Below are 9,688 nucleotides of genomic sequence, written 5' to 3'. Positions count from 1 at the left end.
ACGTGCACTGACATCGCACAGCACATGGGCGCCTTAGGGTTTTAAAGTTGAAATATGAAATTAACATAGCACACACCCCCAAGCAGTTATATTGCGCAAAAGCTTTAGGACGCCTTTCTGCTCGCTACATTCGTCGACCGATATAAAGATTGCCGGAGGTGCACTTTCCGTTCTGGGAACCAGGCACTTGCCTCCAAACTTGTTAGATTGGCAAGACGCTTAAAGACGGTTGAACGAATGAATTATGAAACGTAGCATGATCTGTCTTGACTCTTGATCAATAGTCATAAGGTGGCAGGGTTTCGTTTCGAGACCCTTTAGTCAAGTACTTACGGCAACCCAGAACCTCGAGAAGTTCAAAAAAGAGGCGACAAGAGATTTGTCCTTCCGAGGTTTTTAACTACTTGCATGGCGTAACTGCCTGGCAACAGTTCTCAATCAATATAACCTGTTGACTGAAGAAAAATTACTAGACCAGTGCAAAAGGGAAGCCATTTTCCCTTAAACGAACGTCGTGCAACGACGCACGATACTCTGATCGATTTTTTTGTTTCTGACCGTCCTACGATATTCAAAGGTTGGACTAAAAGAAAGAAAAAACACAAAAAAGAAACACAGAGATAATAGGAACCCCTGCACAGGCTAAGTCTCGGCTGCTGGCCGAATGACGCGTGTTCGATCCCTGCTGCGGCAGTCGCATAGCAGTCGCAGGCGAAATGCTAGAGTCCCGTGAACTGTGCGATGTCCGTGCACGTTAAAAAAAAACCCAGGCGGTCTAAATTTCCGGAGCCCTCCGCTACGGCGTCCCTCATAGCCTGTGTCGCTTTGGGGCGTTAAATAGCATAAAATCAAACCATACTGTAGAGGTTAAGTAACATTAGCTGTGGATTGACGTAAGAAGAACGAAAGACAAGAATCTTTTCATAATAATGGCTTTGTCGGCGAAGAAAGTTTTTACACGGTGTTTATGTTTTCCTTACAAGCGCGTTACAACATTAAAGAAAATGTTATTGTGGCCTTCTCTTCGTTCTCTTGTCGGAGTTTATTTTCTTTTGTTCTAAGTCCACCGTATTTAAAAAAGTAAGACGCCTTTGTTCGCAAGATGAGTGTCCCCTTTATCAGCGAAGGTTTACCACATCGGCGAACAAATTGCCCCGAGACACTCAGGCTTCGTCGGAAGGTATAGCCTGTGTGTCTTTTAGGATACGCTTTGCCGAAAGGAATATCTCGTTGCTTCCTGCTTAAGGGGATTCCATCGACCGTGGCGACCATGAATAGAAACATTCAGGCAAAAGGCAAAGAACGGACCCGCCCGCCGTTCACGCCAGGTCCTGGTGAACGGCTCGCTTTGGCGCTCGGTTCGCTCCCCTTCTCGGATCGATGCCGGGGCCGCTGAGCGATTTCCGCTCAAAAGCGGCTGCCAAGTTTCGCTGTATTCAATCTGGAGTCTCTCCTTTCTCTACTTTCGTCAGACGTTGCGCGCAGCTGTTTTATTAATTCCTTGTTTCCATTTTTTTTTTGCTTCTAGGCGGTTCTCGCATGTCTCTTCACCACAACGCAAGCCTCTTCCTTTCCTTTTCAATGTTTTGATTGCTGACAACTTAGGAAAAACAAGCTCCGTTAGAGCTCCTCGCTAGTTCTGGGCAGCGCACTGATAGCTGAAGCTGTGACCTGGATCACTGAGACATGTGCTCGGCACTTGACCACTCTGTCTTTTACAAAGACAGCCCCTCTTAGTCTTCCGTTTTTGTATCGCCTCAAAGACGCCCGACACTACATTTTGGTCCTGTCTGCGGAGATCCTGCCCTTATTCATATAGATTCTGCGCAGAGGCATAACACGCCTCTTTGATGGCATTCTTAATTGCAGAGATAAATTTCTAATTCCGGAGAGTCTTTGAAAGTTATCTGCTCAGTCATCACCCGTACTAAAGCGGAAGCCCTTTTCTAGGCTCTCTACTGAAGTCACCGTTGCGCGCTACTACACTTACTCCCCATGCAACATGTTCGCTCCGTACTTGAATAAACCCGATTTTCTGGGATCCCACACAGACGTTCGTAATCCCTGCAGTCATGGGATGGGGAGCAAACAGGGTGATATCTGCATACACAAATATTATCCCTGCACACATTCCAGAAAACTTAGAGCTTAGATAAAGTAGCTTTCTTCCTTCAAGCTAAGCCTTCAAATCAGTCTAGGTTCAGCATGAAATAGATAGATGAAATCTTTGGGGACAGTGCGACAAAATAGTGCTAGGAAAACACATTAAAGAGGAATTCCGCAGCTGTTGGTCAATATGCGAACGTATTTTCGCGTGGCAAGAAAATATATGTATGAAAGTGAGTATGAATAAAAATGAGTACAAAGGAGATCGACAGGATGGCGGTGTACGGTGAAAGAGTGTTAATGTTGTTGACGTAGACGGATGGCTGTGGGACACTTTGGTCGCAAATCTGATCTCCTTATACAGCATCCAATGCTTAGCATGTTCACGCATGCTTCCCTAGGTCAACCCCACAAGTTTCTAAATCTGTTCAACAGTGAAGCAGTGCGCCCTGGTGAAATGGACGACAAAGCTATAGCCGTGCCTTGCAACAATTTTTTGACCGATCTATCCTATTGCCTATATCCTATCTATTCTGTAGATAGCTGACGTGACCTCACGACGAACTTATATTTCTGTGAAGTATGCCCTAGGTAAATTGAGCATTGTCTGGTTTTGTCATGCGTAACACAGTTCTGCCCGAGCTTTTTACTTGTTTTTCATCCCCTCTTTTTCTTTCTTAGCCTTCTTCACCTTCTGGCGGCAGTTTCTGAGCTTTTCTTATTCCATCATCTATTCGTCACTCTCTCTTCATTCTACCGAACAAAAAATAATTAAAATTCGTTTCTATATTGGAGCCAACGAGATACGTAGCAGTTGCATTTTTTTCTCGCCAGAAGATCATCCCGTTACAAAAAGCGCCATGCAATGTGTTTATTTTACAGTGTGTTTATTGCGATCAAAATCTCCACGCAGATATTTTTGGTCCCCACACTTGCGAAAACACTCCCCTCCGTCACAGTGGACGTCTTCCGGGTAGCAACACGTTCTCGTGGGAACCTTACCCCTTTCTCCTGCGGCTGCATTGTGTCTCCTCTCTGAATACTGGAAGCGGACCAAAATCGGCCAGAAGTCGCCTCCGATGAGAAACAAACGCTTTCTACACCTTTACCCCAACCACACATGTCATCCTTATCGCCAACAGGCTCCCATTTTGGCCTACATGTCCATGTGTTGGTGAGCCTGCAGCGATAGCAAAGTGATTAATGGCGAGTGTTGGTCAGGCCAGATATCGGTCCGTGTCGTAGGCAGTCTGCTTTGGACGATGACGACGACACCCGCCGGTGGCACCGGAACCGTCTCATTACTCATCCCAGGCACGGGCTGCTTATGCACGTGGCCGCATATGAAAAGCTCAGAGCGCATTCATTAGAATGGCTCTGTGGTGGCCACTGGAAGAATTCGATTAGCTTGCTCTCCCCTGCCTTGATGTATGAGCGTTTGGGCAAGACGCATCGAACCAGTATAATTTATAACTCAGTTCTACCCTAGCTTTGCTGTCTTTATATATTTAATATATTTTAAGCATGTCAGTAACATCTCATCACATTGCTGTTTTTTAGTTTTTTTTTTGTTGTTGGGAGTCTATTCGCGCATGCCTCCTTGCCATGGCGAGCTGCTTCATTCATTCATTTATTCATCAACGTTTATTAAAACGGGTGGCCTGATGCCTAAAGTGGAAATGGAAGGTTTAGATGAGGATTTAAGGGTTTATTTGCGGTTAGGATGAGGTTTAGCAGTCAATGGCGCCGAACTGCTTAATGGACGCAGAAACAATTGGAGATGAAATTACCGGTAGGGGGTGTTGCATTGCAAACCATGCTTCCGGTGAAAACTGTGCACACTGGAATAGTTTCTATATGCGGTAAGATTCGCCCACCTCAGAATCTTCGCGTCTGTCTTGCTATCGCTATTCCTACAAGATTGTTATTTTATCAACGTGGATTAGTTTTGATGAAGCAAGTTATCGCTGTCGTAGCCCTCTATAGTGTGTGTTTGTGTGACAGGATAGACAATGGCGAATGGGAGGGCTAAGAAAACCGTGAACCACCACCAACAGTACATCAAGGATGCAATAAGGAAGGTAACACAGGAAAGGAAAAAATTATCGGTGCACCTAAGGAATTCTTAAGATGTGTAAATGCAAGCGGAACTGTAACTGGCTCACAAAGTCACTGGACACCTCAATGCCGCTTTCAGCAGGCAGTGGCATCTGCCTACGAATTGAGACAGTTGAGTGCCTTTCTTTTTCTCAAAAATCAGCGGAAAATTTGTACTCCGATGATTCTGAGGAAAGGAAAGGCTCATAACTGGCTTCCTGGGTTCAGTGTACACCTCATTCGCGCTTTCAAGTACGTGGCAGTGAGGACACCGTCGGCCTGCCTATTGCTCCAGGAGGAGTGATAACGTCATTTTTCATGCTATGTTTCGGCCACGGTTTTTAATGATGTCGGGGTTTTTGCACATTAAGTCGAGTAATGCTGTCGCATTTTGTCTCAAACGAAGCAACCTCGGAGCCAGTCTCATGTTCGCAGTGTCAATGGTACGGAAAAGCAGGTCCTTCAGCGCACTTTTCGCTTATTTTACAATGTTCCCCCAGAACACAAGTAGTGTTGTTAATTTTTCTGGCGTGGTCAACACTTGCAATTCCTCTGAGCGCTGTGCATTGTTGCCGCCTTCATTACAAAGGCAGGGCGTATCGGTAGTGCCACGTGCCGCCACATGCCGCCGCTGGCGGTTTCACATGCCGATGATGATGATGATGATGATGCATTTTTACGGCGAAAGGGCAGCTGGCTAAGGAGCGCCATGGCACAAAAGGGGGGGGGGGGGGGGTGCTAAAGTTACGGTGGGCACTTGAGACTACTCACGTGCTCTGAATGCGAAAGCATGCAAGCAGGATGCGTGGCTGCGCCGATGGTGTACTATTCTGATGCAGTGACGAGTGAAGCTAATCTGTAATCTGTTCGCGCCACCCGAATGCAACTTGATGAAGACGGTGGCACCCAAACACAGCAGGCGAGACTGGCAGTTTAGCGCGCGAGGTGTTGTGCTGCGGTAACGAAGTAGCGCTCTGATGAACTGGCCAGGGAAGCTGATCGGTTCGCGCCGGCTTGACTTCGAAACCCTCTTCGGGAGAAATTTATTAAGAAATTTTATTTTTCGTTCTTTTTCTGATTTTGTAGGCACAGCTGATCACGTGATGAGGTCACGATGATTTAGGTCTGTTTCTCATGGACGGAAAACCGGATTTGCTGATAGATAAGCCATATAATGCTTTTTGATCGGAAGACCCAATTCTCAAAACATTCAGCCCAGATAAGCTGAGAACCAGGCTCTAGGAAAGCTCGTACCCATTGTATTACCGGTGGAAACCCGGCGGCACTGGGAATCTCACATACCGAACTTCCCGACCAGAAAGATAGCTGAAAAAAGGCACTGTAGATTACCCATCACGACATTCTTCAATTCTAAAGATTAGGTACACGGGCTTGCCCACAAAAAGCTGACTAAAACGAAAGACACTACAACAAGAAGATTGCTAACCGACGCATTCTATAACTCGTGCATACTCACCAAGATGTCCCCTAAGGCATGCGCAGTTGAATTTCAATATTGTATGAGAGCAGACCTATATCATATGTATGAGCCTACCAACATAATATAAATATAAAACCGTTCTTTAACCGATGAGCAATGGAATGACCCGTTCGCCAGCTCCAACCTAGATCACCAGATATGAATGTGGTCAGTGCCTGGCAGAGGCGGAGTCTAAAAGCGTCCTAGAATAGGGATGCTACCCACTTGCTCATTTTATTTTTCTACTCTTATAGAACATTTTGTTAACACCTTTATTACCTCTTTTTTAGATTTCGATTAAAATTAGCCGCCACCTGTGATGCGGCTTCATTTAATGTCTTTTCCTTACCTGTTGTTATTCTCTTCCCCGCTCTCATTTGCGCCTCATAAGGCTATCCTTACTTGTGTATTTAAAGACAAGAGCATGAATCTTAGCAATGATTCGTATACGCCTCGCATATTTTATTCGATAAACTAAGGATATTCAGAACAAAAGTCATGTCTGCAGAGAGGGATTGCCAGAATGAGTAAATGTAAATGCAGAGGCGTTCGAACTGTGATGATTAAACTCACAGCTTTTCCGCCATACTCCTGGGTGAAGGGGTGAGAGGGACAGCTGTATCGCGGGGATCACACTCCCTTTTCATTAAAATTTCAACTCCCGCACCCGGAAGGCAGTGTCCCCAGCCGGTCACTCCAGTTCTAAACTTAGAGGAACACAAGTTGTAAAGTATACAAACAACTCAAATTTTCATCCTCAACTCTACCGCATCCCCATCCACTTCGTTGTGTTACCCCAAGAACGCTTCCTCCACCGAGTCCACACAACATTGCAACACCTGGCCGACCTTTCCATTCCGACTCCGTTCTGCTCTGCTCTCTATGCAAATCTAGAACGCTGTCATTTCTCCCCCTCTGGCTTCCTTTCCGCCCCCATCGTTCGGTTCCTTTCACCCCCCACCCCCCTCTCCAGGGCCCGGCTGGCGTCGGCGCATTTGGAAGACTAGCTTGCCCTGGCCAAGCAGGCCCAATGGCGGCTGAAGACGTGACTCAAAAAACGCCTGAGGCAGCGATGTGCAAATTTATTTTTGAAGCCCATTCTCCACTGAAACCATTAATTAATTGTAATCACAAAATCGCACACTTGTCAGGAAAAACTGGTTCAAGCTTTAAGCCAGGGTTGTCGTGTCTTAATGGTCTTTTCTGCGTACCCTACTAGGGGCGGCGTTAATAAACAGGTTTTACCAATATTATTGTGATTATTACAAAACGCTTTATTTTATATCAGAATTGCTTCTCCTCAAGGGACACCTGAACAGTGACAGTCGTGAGAGCTTGCAAGCTACTTTATGGTTTTTGGTGTTATATTCAGTCACTCACGCAAAACAAGCATCGGGACTACACCAAGACCAAAGCCTATGGTTCAAATATTATTGCCTTAAGGTGTCAACAGCTGAACGAATATCTGTAGTAAGTTTTTTCTTCTTAATTGTTAATGAACCGTAACACAAGAGGAATGAAACGTAACAATGAGAGAGCTACGCGAGAAGCCACACGAAAATATGCAATTAATTTTGCATATAGCACACATAAATGTTTCACCCGCTTAGCGCTTGTGGAGTTCCGCTTCCGAGCATCAACTTATAGCAGGGGAAACCACTCGTGTTCTAAAATTTTGGTGAACTGAAATTTTAGTGCGCAGAATTTAACACAAGTGGTTGAAATCATCCGTACTCCACCACTACATGACATGCCTCAGAAACCACAGTAGCGGTTCCGCGCATGAAAATTCGTTATATCTAAGCCTAAAATTCAAAACTAAACACTCATAACAATATTTTCAAAGTAAGTATTGATTTATTTTTACTCTCATCTCAACGAAGTGGTTTGAAAATTTTGAAAACAAATCGCCTGCGTGTCAGCGCCTTTCTAGTGTACATCTTATTCTCTGACACGTCTCCTTCCGCGCTGTTCGACACTGTAAGCCGGTACCAACTCATCCAGCAGTCAATAATTCATAGGACGCAGTTCGAAGGACGAAAATAAGCTTTAGAAGCGTTCAAAGTGAGTCTAAGAACAATTCGTAATATTGAATTGAGTATATAAATAAATTCATTATGCTATCCTACAGATTTTATTAATCGCACGCACTAAATTCTTATCACCAAGTCAGAAGTATAACGTGAGTTAAAAACGCATTATTACGAGCTAACCTAGATTTCCGGAGGATATTTTAGAAGCATCGAAAGCCAAAGCAGTGTGATTCGGATGCATCGGCACAGCCAGACGCAGCTCGTTACAAGTTAATTTTACCGTTGCTGCCAAAAATAAGTACCCTGAGTGACGCCGCTGCTGTCTGCTTGGAGAAGAGTTACCGGCAGCTTAAGTGAGCTGCAAATTAGGCTGATGGTGTTGCACGCGTCAGCCCCAACACCCTGTCCATCGTCATCGACTTAATGGGACGCACGCGTAACGTCACCAGGAAGTGGCGTAATAAAGGAAGAATAAATTTCAAGGAAGGCGCATTTTTTGCTCTTCCTGCGGGTCAGCGCATGACAACAAAAGGAAAAAGGAGTAATTTGGCAACGCGCTCTCATGTTCCACCGCTTAGCACAACGAGACATGCCAGTAATCTAGTCGTGCTTCCCTTTGTGTTTTTCGTCTAGCTTTCGCTTCCGGGGCAGCGGAGTTTAACCCGTTCACGTCAGAACTTTTTATAAGACATGGTTAAGTTTATTCATCCTTGCGTCTCTGATTTTTTTTTTTTGTGGTCGGTGATAGTCATTAATTACAAGTTCTTGCTGCCACGATAGGGGAAAACTATGAGGTTCCGACAGACCGTAAACACTCTTTTTGTCCTCTCTATTTCCGCCCAGCACAAGTGCGATTGTGCTCTTCGGCAAAGACGACAGCTCACTTTGTCTTTTTAGAGGCTGTGTACGGAGCAGCAAGTCGAATAAACACTGGGGTCAGGTCAGCAATCGCTTATTCAATGAAAACAACGCACAACACAATCTGATTAACAGGCCGGGCGACCGCATTTTAAGCGGTGATTTATGCGACATCGTTTTCCCTGAACTTGACAATGCCGGACAAGCCTCGTAATGATAAAAGACCTTGTTCGCGTCCCCCCACCCCTTTTTTTTTTCCTTTTCACACTAGAAAACTTCTCGTTGCGTATACTTTCCTCGCCGCCCAAGTGCGCCTTTTCTGGCGAGTTCTGCCGAATACAGTGCTGGCATTTTGCAATTAGAGCTTCATTGTCCGCTCCTTGTAGACTTGGTATGATGTCATGCAGATCGTCGGTATATAATCAAGCCGCTAAGCTTTCATTCTGGCTGCCCTACGGTATTGGAACATTGAAAGCCTCCATGCTGGTTGCTGTAGCAGCCTATTAAACAAAGTTTCTAACATATAAAACATTCATATCACTTAGCCTTTTGAGCACGTCTGAATTTTATGACGCCCCTTTAAGAAGTTTGACATTAAGAGCGCTGAATCAATCCACAATAGAGCTGTTTGGTTTATATTTCACCGCTATGACCGAAACATCGCACCTCCTCTCAAACTACTTCCTTTAAACCTCTCACCACAATACCTGCTTGACAGTTCTAGTATCCGAACTGTTCTGTTTGTGTTGCATGAATGCACAATTTATCTCCGGTCGAAGTGTTGTCAAAAGCACTCACAGAATAAATGTTTTACCGCTTTAAGCGGTATTCACACGGGGGGACCTCGGCGCGGATGGACGGGGAGGGGAGGCGGGCTACGTCATCGGCCAGCCAAACTCCTCCCCCGCTCCCAAATTCAGGATTCACACGGGCAGCGGCGCAGTGGGGTCCACCGCGGGGGATCAAGACGCGCGAAGCGGCCGGGCTGCGGAAACAGGAGTGGGAAGGGTTAATAAAAACGCCTGGACGGCCGGTGTTGCTGTTCTTTGAAGACGGCGAAGGCTAAAAAGAAAAAAAAGAAACAGATTAAATGGAGATAAGAGGGGAAAAAAAC

This window comes from Amblyomma americanum, chromosome 6, assembly GCF_052857255.1.
Source record: "Amblyomma americanum isolate KBUSLIRL-KWMA chromosome 6, ASM5285725v1, whole genome shotgun sequence".
Classification (NCBI taxonomy): domain Eukaryota; kingdom Metazoa; phylum Arthropoda; class Arachnida; order Ixodida; family Ixodidae; genus Amblyomma; species Amblyomma americanum.
Note: the sequence above shows the minus strand (reverse complement) of the source record.